At 46.2% G+C, this 12,411-nt stretch overlaps 1 protein-coding gene and 1 long non-coding RNA gene across 6 annotated transcripts in view; one reads left to right on the forward strand and one right to left on the reverse strand.

Moving 5' to 3' along the window:
* fam222a (family with sequence similarity 222 member A) overlaps window positions 1-12,411 on the reverse strand; it is a 48,512-nt gene that overhangs the window by 25,377 nt on the left and 10,724 nt on the right. The window contains exon 1 of one of the 5 annotated variants that reach the window (XM_037099334.1): window positions 2,637-2,719. The exons of the other annotated variants lie outside the window; for them this stretch is intronic. The gene's annotated coding sequence lies outside the window, so the exon portion shown is untranslated. Of the gene's footprint in view, window positions 1-2,636; window positions 2,720-12,411 lie in introns of those variants that run through there. 5 annotated transcript variants of the gene reach the window in all.
* LOC119020170 lies at window positions 2,261-5,223 on the forward strand. The gene is made up of 3 exons (XR_005075239.1): window positions 2,261-2,467; window positions 2,655-2,908; window positions 4,745-5,223. It is a non-coding gene; the product is annotated as an uncharacterized LOC119020170 (long non-coding RNA).

A 12,411-nucleotide genomic window follows, 5' to 3' on the forward strand; every position in this document is an offset into this window, starting at 1 on the left:
GCATCAACGATACAGTTGTTCTCTTCTGGCACAAGCTCAACCAACAAACCAACAAACCGACAAGTGTGAAAACACAACCTCCTTGGCAGTAACAAAGGAGGAAAAACAAAGATCGAGGAATGCTAACCTGTAGAAATGAGCGTTCAGATGTCAAATCTTTATGTCTTCAGTTGGTGTTGTATCTTAATTTTCTGTTACAGATGTCAGTTGTTTGTTTGCTGGATGTATTAAAGATACGACAGTCGCTGTGCTGTCTGATTTTCCTTGTAAATCAAGGATCAAACCAACTCTTTCTCATGAATGTCAAAAACGTCGAGGAAAAAAAAAAAAACATCACAAATGTTGTAATCCAGTTTCCAAACACGCTACTACTTCTAATATAGGTCATAAAAAAAATATTCCCGCAGCAGATGAAGCAAAAGCCCGAGCTAAGATTATCCCTGAGTGATTTTTATAATAAACCAATCATCGAGCTTCTGTAGAGGTCTTCCCCAGTTGAAGTGTCCCTGGTGAAGCTCCCCCTCCCTCCCCGCTGTAGGACCAGCCGTGGTCTGGGAGCCTGGCAGACAGCCGCCACAATGAGCAGAGGTGGAGCTTCAACCTAATTGAATGGTGACCCTGCCGTCTCACTGTGGGACGCCCCATGCAGTGCTTTTAACAAGCTGCTGTGTCTCCCCTCTTAATAAGCCCAAACAAGTTAATCCAATCGACACACTCAAACCCTTTCTTTTTCTTTAACAAGGCACTGCTTCTACCCCCTTAATCCCCGGCTCCCCCTTCTCCGTCACCATACCGTCACATGAATGGAGGGAGAGTGAAAGGCTCCATTAGCAGGGGCTGGCAGTAAACCCCCTTCAGCTCGGCACTTTCCACACACCCGCACTAAATAATTTGCTCTCATACTGTATATTCAAAACACAGACACACACTAATTCTCACATGGACCTGAGATAAAACTGCTCTGCTTGGACACGGCACACAAAGAGAGGGTTATGTTCGCCGACCGCGGTCCACAAAACAACACCAACAACAAAACAACACACAAACAAAAATCCTGAGGGGACGTTTGCCGACAGGCACGCACTCTGGGACATAAAAAAGGCATTGTTAACAAACCCTCCCAGCTCCACAAACAAGAGCCACTGATTCCCTAACAATACAAGCCCCTGGATGCACTCACCCACCAGCTCTGCACAACCTCACACCAGCGCAATAAATAACCTGCACAACAAAAGGCCATTGTGTGTAAAAGCCTACAGTTTAGGCATTATTGCCATGATATACAGTGTTGGAATAACATATTGGCAGCCGATGCTCATATATACGACGCAGCACGTCACCGTTACTGGAACTTATGCAGCCGAGCAGTCGTATTTATGAGAGGTTTCTCTGCAGATGAAGGGCATCTTGGCAAAAACACTCAGCTGTTAGCTTTCCATATTCCAGTCAGCTTCAATAGCTTCACCCATGGGATGAAGGGTGAGGAATGTCTGGCAATCCAATAGCAGAGAGTCGTCTGTCATCTCTAATCAAAACACGCCTGCCTAGACTAATGTCAACCCTGTAATAGCAATGAGGACTAATTGACTTCACAGCCAACTGCTGCATCTTTGTGCCGGGCTAAGTTTCATTAATGCTAAATAAACTGGCTCAGAAGGCAGCGAGCTATTACGACCATGTGGCAACCACATTTTGAAATGTAGAGAATGCAGAGCGCTAAAGGAAATGAAGATGAATGAAGTGTAGATTAAGATTCACACACTGGATGGCTGGATGTGTTTGTAGGGATGCAGACCGCCAAGAGTCCTACGAACATTTGAGTATGTTAACTCATATTTCAGCCGCTACCTGTTCAGCAGCCTCATGATGATCAACAACAGTCACTGCTGGCTGATTTGCAGTTTGGAGATATGTGAAACTGGGAAAACTTGCACTTCTGTTGTTATTTACTATCCCGACTGTAACACGTAATAGTATATAGTTTATTTTAATCATTCAGCCCAGCAAACAGGGGCAGCATATCACCAGAGCAGCGCGAATTTAGCTGCCGTTAGCTTGTTAGCACAGTTAGCCATGCAGCTATCCGGACTACCAGGGGAGTGAGAGGCAAGCGAGCACAATTCAGACACAAGGCAACTCAAAGTGCTTTACAGGGGGCAAAAGATAAGAAATAGGAAAGTAAGCTAAACTAGAAGAGGTTTTAAAAGAGACAAGACTGAGGAACAGAAGTCACAGCGCAGTTCACAGCCTTGAAATTGCTTCAGTGACTTCAGTGAGAGGCCCCGGCGAACAGAAAGGTCTTCAGCCTTGATTTTAAAGAGCTGAGAGGTGTTAGTGATTACACCGCTGACTCAGGAGCTTTGGACTGCTGGGAGCAAGGAGGTGTTCAGGCCCGGGGGCTAGCTGGTTAGCATGTAGCTTCAGTAGATCTCTCTTCAGCACAGTAGTCTACATACTCTGACGTAACGTAAGAACCGTGGTTTACTTTCTTACATACTGCACCTTGAAAAATGTTTGTCCGACCTGTCTAACCCTTCCTGCTGTGTTTAGTTCATGCATTATATTGATCAGCTAATTAGATGTTTACACAGTGAAACAACATGAGAAAAGATCGCAAATGCACGACGCGAACAAACCTCGTGATTGGTCTACAGGTGGTTCTGGTGGATCGTCCGGGTCGGACTCCTGTTGCCATGGATTCAAACATACTTTGTCCTGGAGTGATTTAGAAATAAATAATATCTCCACATATTGGAAACAATATGTTCCTTGACTACCACTGCTGCCAAAAGCTGCTGAGGAAAAGAATACATCTTCCACCGCAATCCCCCGGAAACAACCAGAGACTGTAATACTCTCAAGTATTACGTGTGCAGCTTTCGGTTGGGTTTACCAAAGGATCAGTTACGTAAGTCGCTGCATGCTGCTCTTTTTTTTTTTTTTTTTACACCTACACTATAGGTAAGGAGCGTACAGGGGCGTTCAGTGGGCTAAGCCCTTATTAGCTTGACCTTGACATCGGTTACAAACAAGTGCCCTGAGCAAATATAACTCATGTGACAGAGCAAGAAAACGGAAGCTTAACATGTCGCAAAATCAGTTTTTGACACGATCTGTTGCTGCTCTTTCTTAAGCTAATTCAAACGGAAGACACTTTACACTGAGGTCCTTCTAATAAGCATTAGTTAATAGCTTATATGGCCTTATATGGTGTTAACAACAGCATGATAAATAAGATATAAATGCTTTAAAGAAACTTGTCAACAGTTTATAGACAGCAGCCTAACAAAAGGATTTATCACCCTTAAAAATTGGTCCTGCTTCAAATCCGGCAGCTGCATAAAGCAGGTGAAGTCCAAAATAAAGGATATCTTCACCCTAACAAGCTGTTGTTGTTGCCTCAGATCCGGTAGCTGCTAACTGTTGTTTACGTGTCACACTACACACTTGGAGATGGAAAATGTCTGGAAGGCAAGGAGGAGCCAGACTGAAGAAACCGGCACAGAAGATTTCTGAGGAGTCGATGAGGGCAGAGACGTATTCACGATGAAAGAGGCTCAAATGAGCATGAAGAGAAAAAAAACATGTTTAATCGAAGCCAACTTTACCGTCATTAAGCTTAAACCTCAACAACACAGCACAGTTAAATAAAAATAGCACTGTGACAAGACACTAAATGCACTAAAGTAATTTGTCACTTGCAGCACAGATTTGCTTCAGTGCATGAAAATTGAAACCGAGCAAAAAAAAAAAAAAAAGCAATGAGATGTAAAACACAACCACAACAAACAAAACCTACATAGTCATAACTGACTTGCAGCCTTGCAGATTTTTCCTTTTTAAATGAATTTAAAAAGTTGTGTATCCTGTGCTCTAATTACCATCCTCAAACCCGACACATGCCTGCAGTCCCACGCTGGGAGATTCCCCCCACCAGCAAAAAAAAAAAAAAAAAAAAAAAATCTGTTTGGTTTCCAGTGCAGCGAAACCAAGGTGCTCTTTACAACACGCCGGAGCCTCGGCGCTCCTGCCGGTGCCAGCGAGGGAGTTTGAGCAATGAGAGCGTGGCTTAAGATTGTCAGACAAACCACAGGGGAAACACATCCTCTTCTCCTCTTATTGCCTCAGCCTTTCTTGTATTGTTTTGTAAGGCGGTGGCATCAGTTGTCATCTAATACCACTTTCACACAGAAACCCTGTGCGTGTTGTGACATACTGAGCAGATGTGGAGGGGTAGCTGTGCCGTTTCTGCTAAAAAAAAAAAAAAAAAAAGTGTTGATCACAGACGCATCAGAGGACCGCGGTTAATTGAATACAGGTCTGACTGCATTAAAAATTAAATATCACTCTAAAAACAGACTAATTTCATGATTATTGCTGCAGTCGCACCAGTCGGGACTTTCAAACATAAATCACAAACCTTCCTCTCTAACTTCAGCCTCTCGAATGTGAGAGATGAGCTGTGCTTTCTTGGTTTTTTTCCACGCTGGGATTTATATTTCCTCAGTAAAACCTTATTACACACATTTTGTAAAGCATTGTTGATATTGCAAAATTTCTTATCCCAATGTGACACAATCCTTTATTGTCCCAGACAGGTCCATTCACGGCTTAACACAACAACAATAAAACAAGGGGTTGCTTTTTTTTTTCCTCCTCTCTTCCCATCCTCACTTGAATATTCAAACAGTGTTCATTGTCTTTTTGTGTTTTGTTCATTGTTTGTTGTGCTGTCATTCCTCAGCTTGGCTCCTGAACTTCAAAGAAAGGCTTATGTCAATTTATGATGAAATGGAGTGAGCAGGCGAGAGAGACGAGTGAGACGGAGAGAGAGGAGGGGGAGAAAACCTTCGCGCAAAATGGCCCTGCCTCCAAATGTATGCTTATTAATGGGTGTTCAATAAATCAATGGAATATAATTAAATTCAAACAATGTGATTTCTTCTCTCTCGCTCGCCGAAAGCCCGACTCCAAACATCGCTCTGTGCAGGGCCTGAGGTGACCCCAATCCCCGCGGTCTAAAGGACAACTCCGCCGTCTTTCACCGGAGGGTCTCGCAGATCCGATAGTCAGCCATGCATAACATTAGTGTGTTGTGAAGCCCACGAGGCAATCAAACGGTGCACCGTTAAAATGTTGACATTGATCTCGTTTGATATATCTGAAGTGTGACAAAGCCACTTTTGCTCAGCTGGATATTACGGACTATAAAAGAGAGGATGACACAAGTGCTCACAGCTAAGCTAGCTGGGAGAGGAAGCAGGCAATTTTCTCCACATATTTCCTCCTCGCTGTAGTTTCCGTCGCTGAGACTCAGCAGCCTTTTCCCTTTATACTCCATAATGTGTGTGCCATCCAGCTGTTGTCATCCAGCTCCCTCTGAAATCTGGCCCTGACCGTGCCAGCAGGGAGAATCCAATTGGACAGAGTGGGAGGTGAGGCTGCAGTTGGTAATCACCTGCTGGCTAAAGGCACAGATGGCACAAACACCAGCAAGATGTTCGTGCAGCAGCAATCCAAGAAGTCTTTTCTGACAGGCTGACAGACAAACACAGAAACCTGAGAAACCTGCGGCAGAGCTGCGGAATTACCGCATGCAGATTTGATGCAGGAACCTGGAAGCCTCGGCAGGCAAGCGAAGCCACCTGAAGCGCAAAGAGTTAAAGCATCGATCTCTTGTTTTCACCGGCAAGGTCTTGGTGTCACTGCTCAATGATTGGGGAAAGTGAAAAAGTGCGCAGGTTGTAATGATTTAAAATGGTAGATGCTTTCCATGACAAAAGCGACCCGATAAGGGCTCCTGTTATCAGCGAGGCTGACCAGCCGAGGAGAGAATCGAGAAGCGAGGTCATCGAGGAGATAACGGCATGTACGTGCAGACTGATTATCTCCTCCCGCTCAAGGATTTTTGATACATCTCGTTGCTCCTGTGATTTATTCGCTAGACCAAAGTCTTGCTCGCCGTTTCAGGTCTCAGAACTGCACTTCAAGGAGAGCCAGGTTGGTGTGCACCTGTTAAGATTTACTCTCGAGCCGCCACGACTTTAAATCTTCTGCCACACTGAGAGACAGTCAATATAAGTTTCCACCCGGGATTAGCAGAAGATGAGCACTGATACATTTAACCAGCGAGCGTTCGACTGCCGCTGAAATCAGGTGCAGAGCTGTTCGCCTTTTCTCTCTCTGAGCTCCAGAGGAAGCAAAGTTGGACCAAGTCGTTTAGTTTATTGATGTTGCAGGCAGAGATTTTTTTATTTTTTTATTTTTTTTTTAATGGTAGTCAAGGCTCCCAACACATCAAACATATGAGAGTAAAAACGCCCCGGAGACATCCCTCTTTCCTGAAGACTCCCCAGCAGTTGAGCTCTTTCTGCTCTGTGCCTTGGTTTGTCCTTCACAAGAGACAGGTAACACTGCCAAGACCCAGTAATTAGTGCAGATGGAGACTGTAATACTCTCTTCCCCTCCCTGCAGAAATGCCAAGGGAGGCAATCTATAAATTCCTGCATATTAATGCAATTTAAAACCACTCCAGACACCTTGCTGGAGGCAGGTGATAAAAAGGTGAAAGGCAGACTAGCTCACAGCACACAGCTGCTGATACGGTGGTGACATCAGTCCTGTCAGCAACTTCTTGACACCTCCGACACACACACACACACACACACACACACACGCACGCACACACCAAAATAACTCGATAATCTATCTCCTTTCTCAGAAAATGCTTTCCAAATCCTGACCTTAGGCCTTACAACTGGGTCTCTATCAATAATTAAACGGTAATCTAAAAACCCATTTGAGTTGGGTCATCTTTCCTGCGCCATTGTCCCTGCTTCTCCTCTTCCTCCGTCTATTTTTTCCTCTTTTCTGTAAGATCTAGTTAGAGATTCCATTAGCATGAGAAAGCAGGCTGGTAATTGTCTTCACCCTACTGAGTGATCCCTGGATAGAGGATTAGGCTGAGAGAAAGCCCTATTTCAACTCCGAGCACAGATGCTGCCCACAGCCACCCACTCCAGATTAGATTAGACTGCAGAGGGGATGAAACCGGCCCGGTAACTTCAGGCAACATTAAACAGAGAGTACGCGTACAGGAGGTTAAAACCAATAAACTTTTGTTCACCTTCCACCACCAGCTGTGACCTCCCCTTTATTTTCTTTCTCTCAGCTTTTTTAGACATTTTTCTTTTTTAATCTACTAATATGCTTTTCTGGTGAAAATGGGGATGGGAGAGAGAGAGAGAGAGAGAGGCAGCTTATAATTTTCTCTCTCTTCTCTCCTCTCGCTCGCTCGCTCTCCCTCTCTGCTGATATACACAGAGTATTTAGAGCTGAATCTCCCTAAATCATCCCCCTGGGCCACCCTGTCCGTCACTAATCTGCCGCGCCGCCGCCCACTCATAAGGAGGTGTCACATTTCTGGCTCTCCTCCACGGGATAAGCACTTCAAACACCAGAGCCTCTCCTCTTGACCTTTCCACGGAGATGATCGATTAAGCCCATTGGATTTATTCCATAAACAGGCAGCCATTACATCAAAAAGGCAAGGAATTTACCTCGGAGGCAGAACTTCAATCCATATAAGCTTCGTGAGGGTTCCAATTTTTTATATTGGCTTTTTCAATCCACTTCTCGCGGCCCCATTAATAAGCACGGAGCCTTTTCAAAAGGTTTCGGTGTCTGAATCGCTGCAGTTCTCTACCTGTAATTACTGAAGCAAGTCACAATGACAACAGAGTGAAATTCAAGCGCTATCTGTACTCCATAAAACCTGCGGTGCATAAAAACAGTTTAGCTCGCTCCCCTGCCAGAGCAGGATAAAGCAAAGTGCGAAATGACTGAAAGGTTTGAAAGTACAACGGAACAAATATGGCTGCTTTGTTAAAACACAGCACATTTACGGTGCAGGGTCTTCGCTCTGCTCTCCACCTGTCCAGGAAACTCTGTGGGGTAAACCAAAGGATTACAGAGGCCAGTAAAAGGTCTGCCGCTCTCTTGCTGCACGAGCCATTAAGTTACAACACTGCAGGCTTCCTGTTTTCATGCTTGAACACCTTCTACATGCTTTCAGCGAGGACAAGACTAAACAATCTCGAGTGAAACGCCAGGGAGGAGACACCCGAGAAAGACAAAGAGCAAATTTTCGTTCTTTCGTTCTTTTTTTTTTTTTTTTTTCCAACGACAGAACGCTTCAAACCGCAACAAATCACACGCGGCTTCGAATCCCATTTGTGAAAGTTTAAAACAGGAAATCTAAAGTCGGTTTCATTTCAGCAGAAAGGAGGGTTTCCTCCGAGGAGCCCGGAGAGACTCCCCCTGTTTGTGATCCCAGTGTCCAGGAGCTCTGCCTCAGCTCTGAGGGACTCCTGCTCCATGGTAATCATATCCTATTTGAATAATGAAGGCAATACCACCACTCCTGCCGCCCATTCCCTCTGCATCCTTGACTGGACTCTTTGATAGACACTAATTCCAGCTCCATCTATAAAGCTCCTCTCATGCATTTTTAATAGAATCTATTACTTTAGGATTAAATTATAAAAGACTGTCCTCCTTAAATTTTTAATAGTTTGCATAATTGGTATCAGGGCCTGAATGCGAACCATAAAAACCCAGTTTGTACAGGACTGCGCGGCGGAACGAGCCAGACAAAACCACACAGCACCGCCGCGCACAAAAAAAAGCGACACACATGGCACGCCGCTATCGCAGGCGAGCACACACCTGCACACGCCTGTGCACGCTCATACAAGCACGGCCATTATAGCTGTGGGGTTCATTGCCGTGGAGAATAAGGCGGTGTGAGTTCAGCACTGTGAATGAAGGGGACAATAAGGTCAGGGACCATGAGAGCTGCTTTTGGCTGCTGAGCTCTTGCAGCAGCCTGAGGCAGGAGGAGTCACCTGATGGAAACAGGAGACATAAACCAGGTGTCCACAGACACCTGCTGCCACTGATGTCAACTGCGACCGGGACACTCACCGGGGCAAACAGCAAAAACTACTTAGCAGGTTTACAGCCTCGCTTAGTCTCCGCAGTCACTGATAACTCTTTCCGGTCAGCTTCAGTGGAAACGTATTTCCCTCCTCTGTTCTCCGTTCCGGGCCGATCGGGCCATGAGTAAATGTCAACTGCACTCTTTTTCACTCTCGCTCTGCATTTCCAGCTCAGCTCCTTCCAATAACAGACAGAGAATACAGGAGGGCAAATGTGTCTGAGGCATCTCGTCTAAACTAGATCCCCCTTAGAAATCTATGCACGTCACCATCCCCCAAATTAGCACCGCAGGGACACCCCCCTCACCGCCCCCGCCTGCTGGCGGCAGCTCTTTGGCATATCTGTACCGGGGAAAATATTTCACACTGTATGAATTATTAAGTGCGGGGCCAGTGCTAAGCAGTGTGGAGATAGACCAGTTATTCACAGCTCTATTGGGACGGATGCGTCGGAAACCCGGGCCGCTCGGCTATCAGATCGTTTGTCACGAGCGATAGACAATTTACAATGAGAGAGTTTTTCAATTTATTCATTCTGCTGTCACTGCAGTTTTCTACCTCCACTCATTCCACTCAACAGCCCCCTCCTCCTGCAGCTCCGGCTCGGCTGGTGAGGGGGGGCTCCTCGCTCGAACCAGCCGCCTGCTTCTCCGTCTGATACTGTTGCTCACTTTGTCTTTCTTCAGCCCCGAGCAGAGAAGCGGAGGTGAAACACTCGCGCAAAAAAAGCAGACACGAGGAGAGAGAGCGGATCCTGCTTCTTTAATCATCTTAACTGAGGTAAAGGTGTGCTGGGGACATCCTGTGACAGCTGAGGGGTTCAGTTCCCAGTGGTGAAGCTGTGGCTGTGTGATAAAGGAACAGAGCAGGAAACAAGGCAGACGAGGGCGCCTGAGTGTTCCTCTTTAGGACTTTAAGCTCCAGGCAAGAAGAGACAAACCAGGAGGACCACCCCATCAGATAGAAATAAAAGAGGAACAGCAGTTGACTTCATAACTCTGTCAAAGGCAAATTAAGCCATGAGAGAGAAAAAAAAACATATATAAAAGCTTAGACATAATAAATACGTACAACTATTTGGATCTGTATTGCAGTAGAAGCCCGAACACATTCGCTCTGAGTAGATGGGGGAGAGGAAAAGGATCCGGGAGGGCAGGATCCTGCTTATTTCACTTAAGAGAAATTTCCAAATAACAATGCCCACGCAGACAGAGAGAGGACCTCGGCACAAACGACTGCCAGACTGCAATTTCAACATTAATTACCGAAGGTGAACCAGCAGTCAAAGCCACCACAGATTTATTTCTGTTTTCTTTTTTTTTGTGTGTTCCTAAAGACTCTCAGTTAAAAGAGAAATACACCACAGAACAGGCGAGCACATGATGTTTTGGTTTTTTTGTTTTTTTTCCCCTTCCCAAGCTGAATATACGAGAGGAACAGCACATGACATCAGCAGCTTTGTTGGTCTAAATGCTCGGTGAGAGCAGTTTGACCTGTAAAGCAGCCCAGAGTGTTTCTCTATCGGTGATGTTCTTTGAAAGCCTGACGCAGACGGGCTGCACTGAATGGGCCTTGATGTGAAAGGCAGAGATGTTAGATAAATGTCCTCGCAGCCAAGGCCTCTGCCCTCTTCCTGATGATGCATTCTTATACTCAAATACCCACTCCCCCTCCACACACACACACACACACACACACACAGAAACACAGACATGCAGTGCCAACAATCCCACTGAGGGCAGCATTTGTTTGGGGACAAGGTGACCCTGTTGCCTAGGGGCCTGTGAACGGGGACAATGAAGGCCTCTCATCCTGCACACACCCAGCCGGCTGTGCTGGGCCGATGACGGGGCGGAGGGGTGGGGTGTGTGAGGGGCATCACAACACCCGGCTACTGCGGTTTTAAAACCCTATTCAGGAAGCCCCCTGAGATAGCTCCTTTCACACCCCGCACAGACGGAGCAAAATCCCTGCTTGTAACCCAGAGTCACGCAGTCAACAGATGGAGCGGCTATTGAGTGAAGGATCGCGCCGGCAGAGGCGGCTCCTCATCCATCCCCGCTGGAAACAATGGGGCAGCAGGTCAAGAGTGCCGTCTCCAGGAGGTGGGGTCAGGGAGGAGGGGCGTGCTTTGACACAGTCGAGCTATGCCAGCGCTTTGAAACCGGAGGAACTGAGAGAATCTCTTTCTGGACGGCGGGGCGGAGGGGTGGAGGCTCGTGGCTGCCTGTGAGGCGCCCGGGCTTCAGGATGAGACTCAGGTGGAAGGGTGTGTGTGTGTGTGTGTGTGTGTGTGTGTGTGTGTGTGTGTGTGTGTGTGAGAATCTGGGACAGCAGTGTTTGTGTTTAACCTGCAAACAAGAACAAAAAGTCATCCCTGCGTGCACACATTTCGCGTGTCGAGAGGAAGCACAGACTCGCGGTTTAACGAACATTTCAAGGACCAACTGTTACGGAGGCTCTTCTCATCTCTGTGCACCAAAAGCTGCACTTAAAGCACAGAGAAGTTCATTGTTGGATGGAAAGCACTTCAGCGAGGCTATACAGAGAGCAGAGGAAACCTTTAGCACTGCAGAACAGTTGCAGTGCCCTGAGGACATTTTTTCATAAAACACTGAAGTGGATACACTTGAAAGTGATGTTAAATATTACACAACCACAGGCCACAGTTCAGTCTACTTATTAAAGCGCACAATTAAAGAGCAAATGCTTTACTTCACTGATGGCTTCTTTTTTTAAAAACAGCATGTGGCACGATGTGAGATCACAGGTAACGCAGGTGCCTGACTAAAGCCCGTATAAATAGCGGTGTTATATTGTTCTGAAGTCATTATTAATAGATTGATTCGCCGGGTTTTCAAAGTGAAAGACCCAAACGCTCATGCGTGTGTGTGTGCACGGTTGCGTGATCATACAGCTGATCACAAAGCAGTCATAGCACCCTGTAGGGGAAAGTATATCAATTTCCATTGACCGGCAGTCTTGCTATCATGTGGCTCTGACCTGGGAGTCAATTAGTCATCCGGGTTGGCCCTGCATCACTGGGTTTTCTTTCCATGGCCAGAGACGAGACAAAGACACGAGGACGGTACGTAATGATCCCATAACTTCAGGATCTTTATAAGGTATAAACATCCGCACCTACAGAGACGCCAAATACTGCCTGCCACATGTTCCGCACACTTAAAAAGGTTCGGTTTATGGGGCCGTTCTGAATAGGAAGCCACTCATTACCAAGCAGAGGGTGTCAGGAGCATTGCAGCAATTCTCCATTAACAACCACTTGACAAGGAAGAACAGAGACTCAAAAAAAGACTTCCTACCACTTGGGAAACGGTCACAAATCACACCTAATTAAACACAAAAGCCGAGTCCATGAAATCAGAGCGCAGAAAGCCTTTTGAGAGGAAAG

This window comes from Acanthopagrus latus, chromosome 5, assembly GCF_904848185.1.
Source record: "Acanthopagrus latus isolate v.2019 chromosome 5, fAcaLat1.1, whole genome shotgun sequence".
Classification (NCBI taxonomy): Eukaryota; Metazoa; Chordata; class Actinopteri; order Spariformes; family Sparidae; genus Acanthopagrus; species Acanthopagrus latus.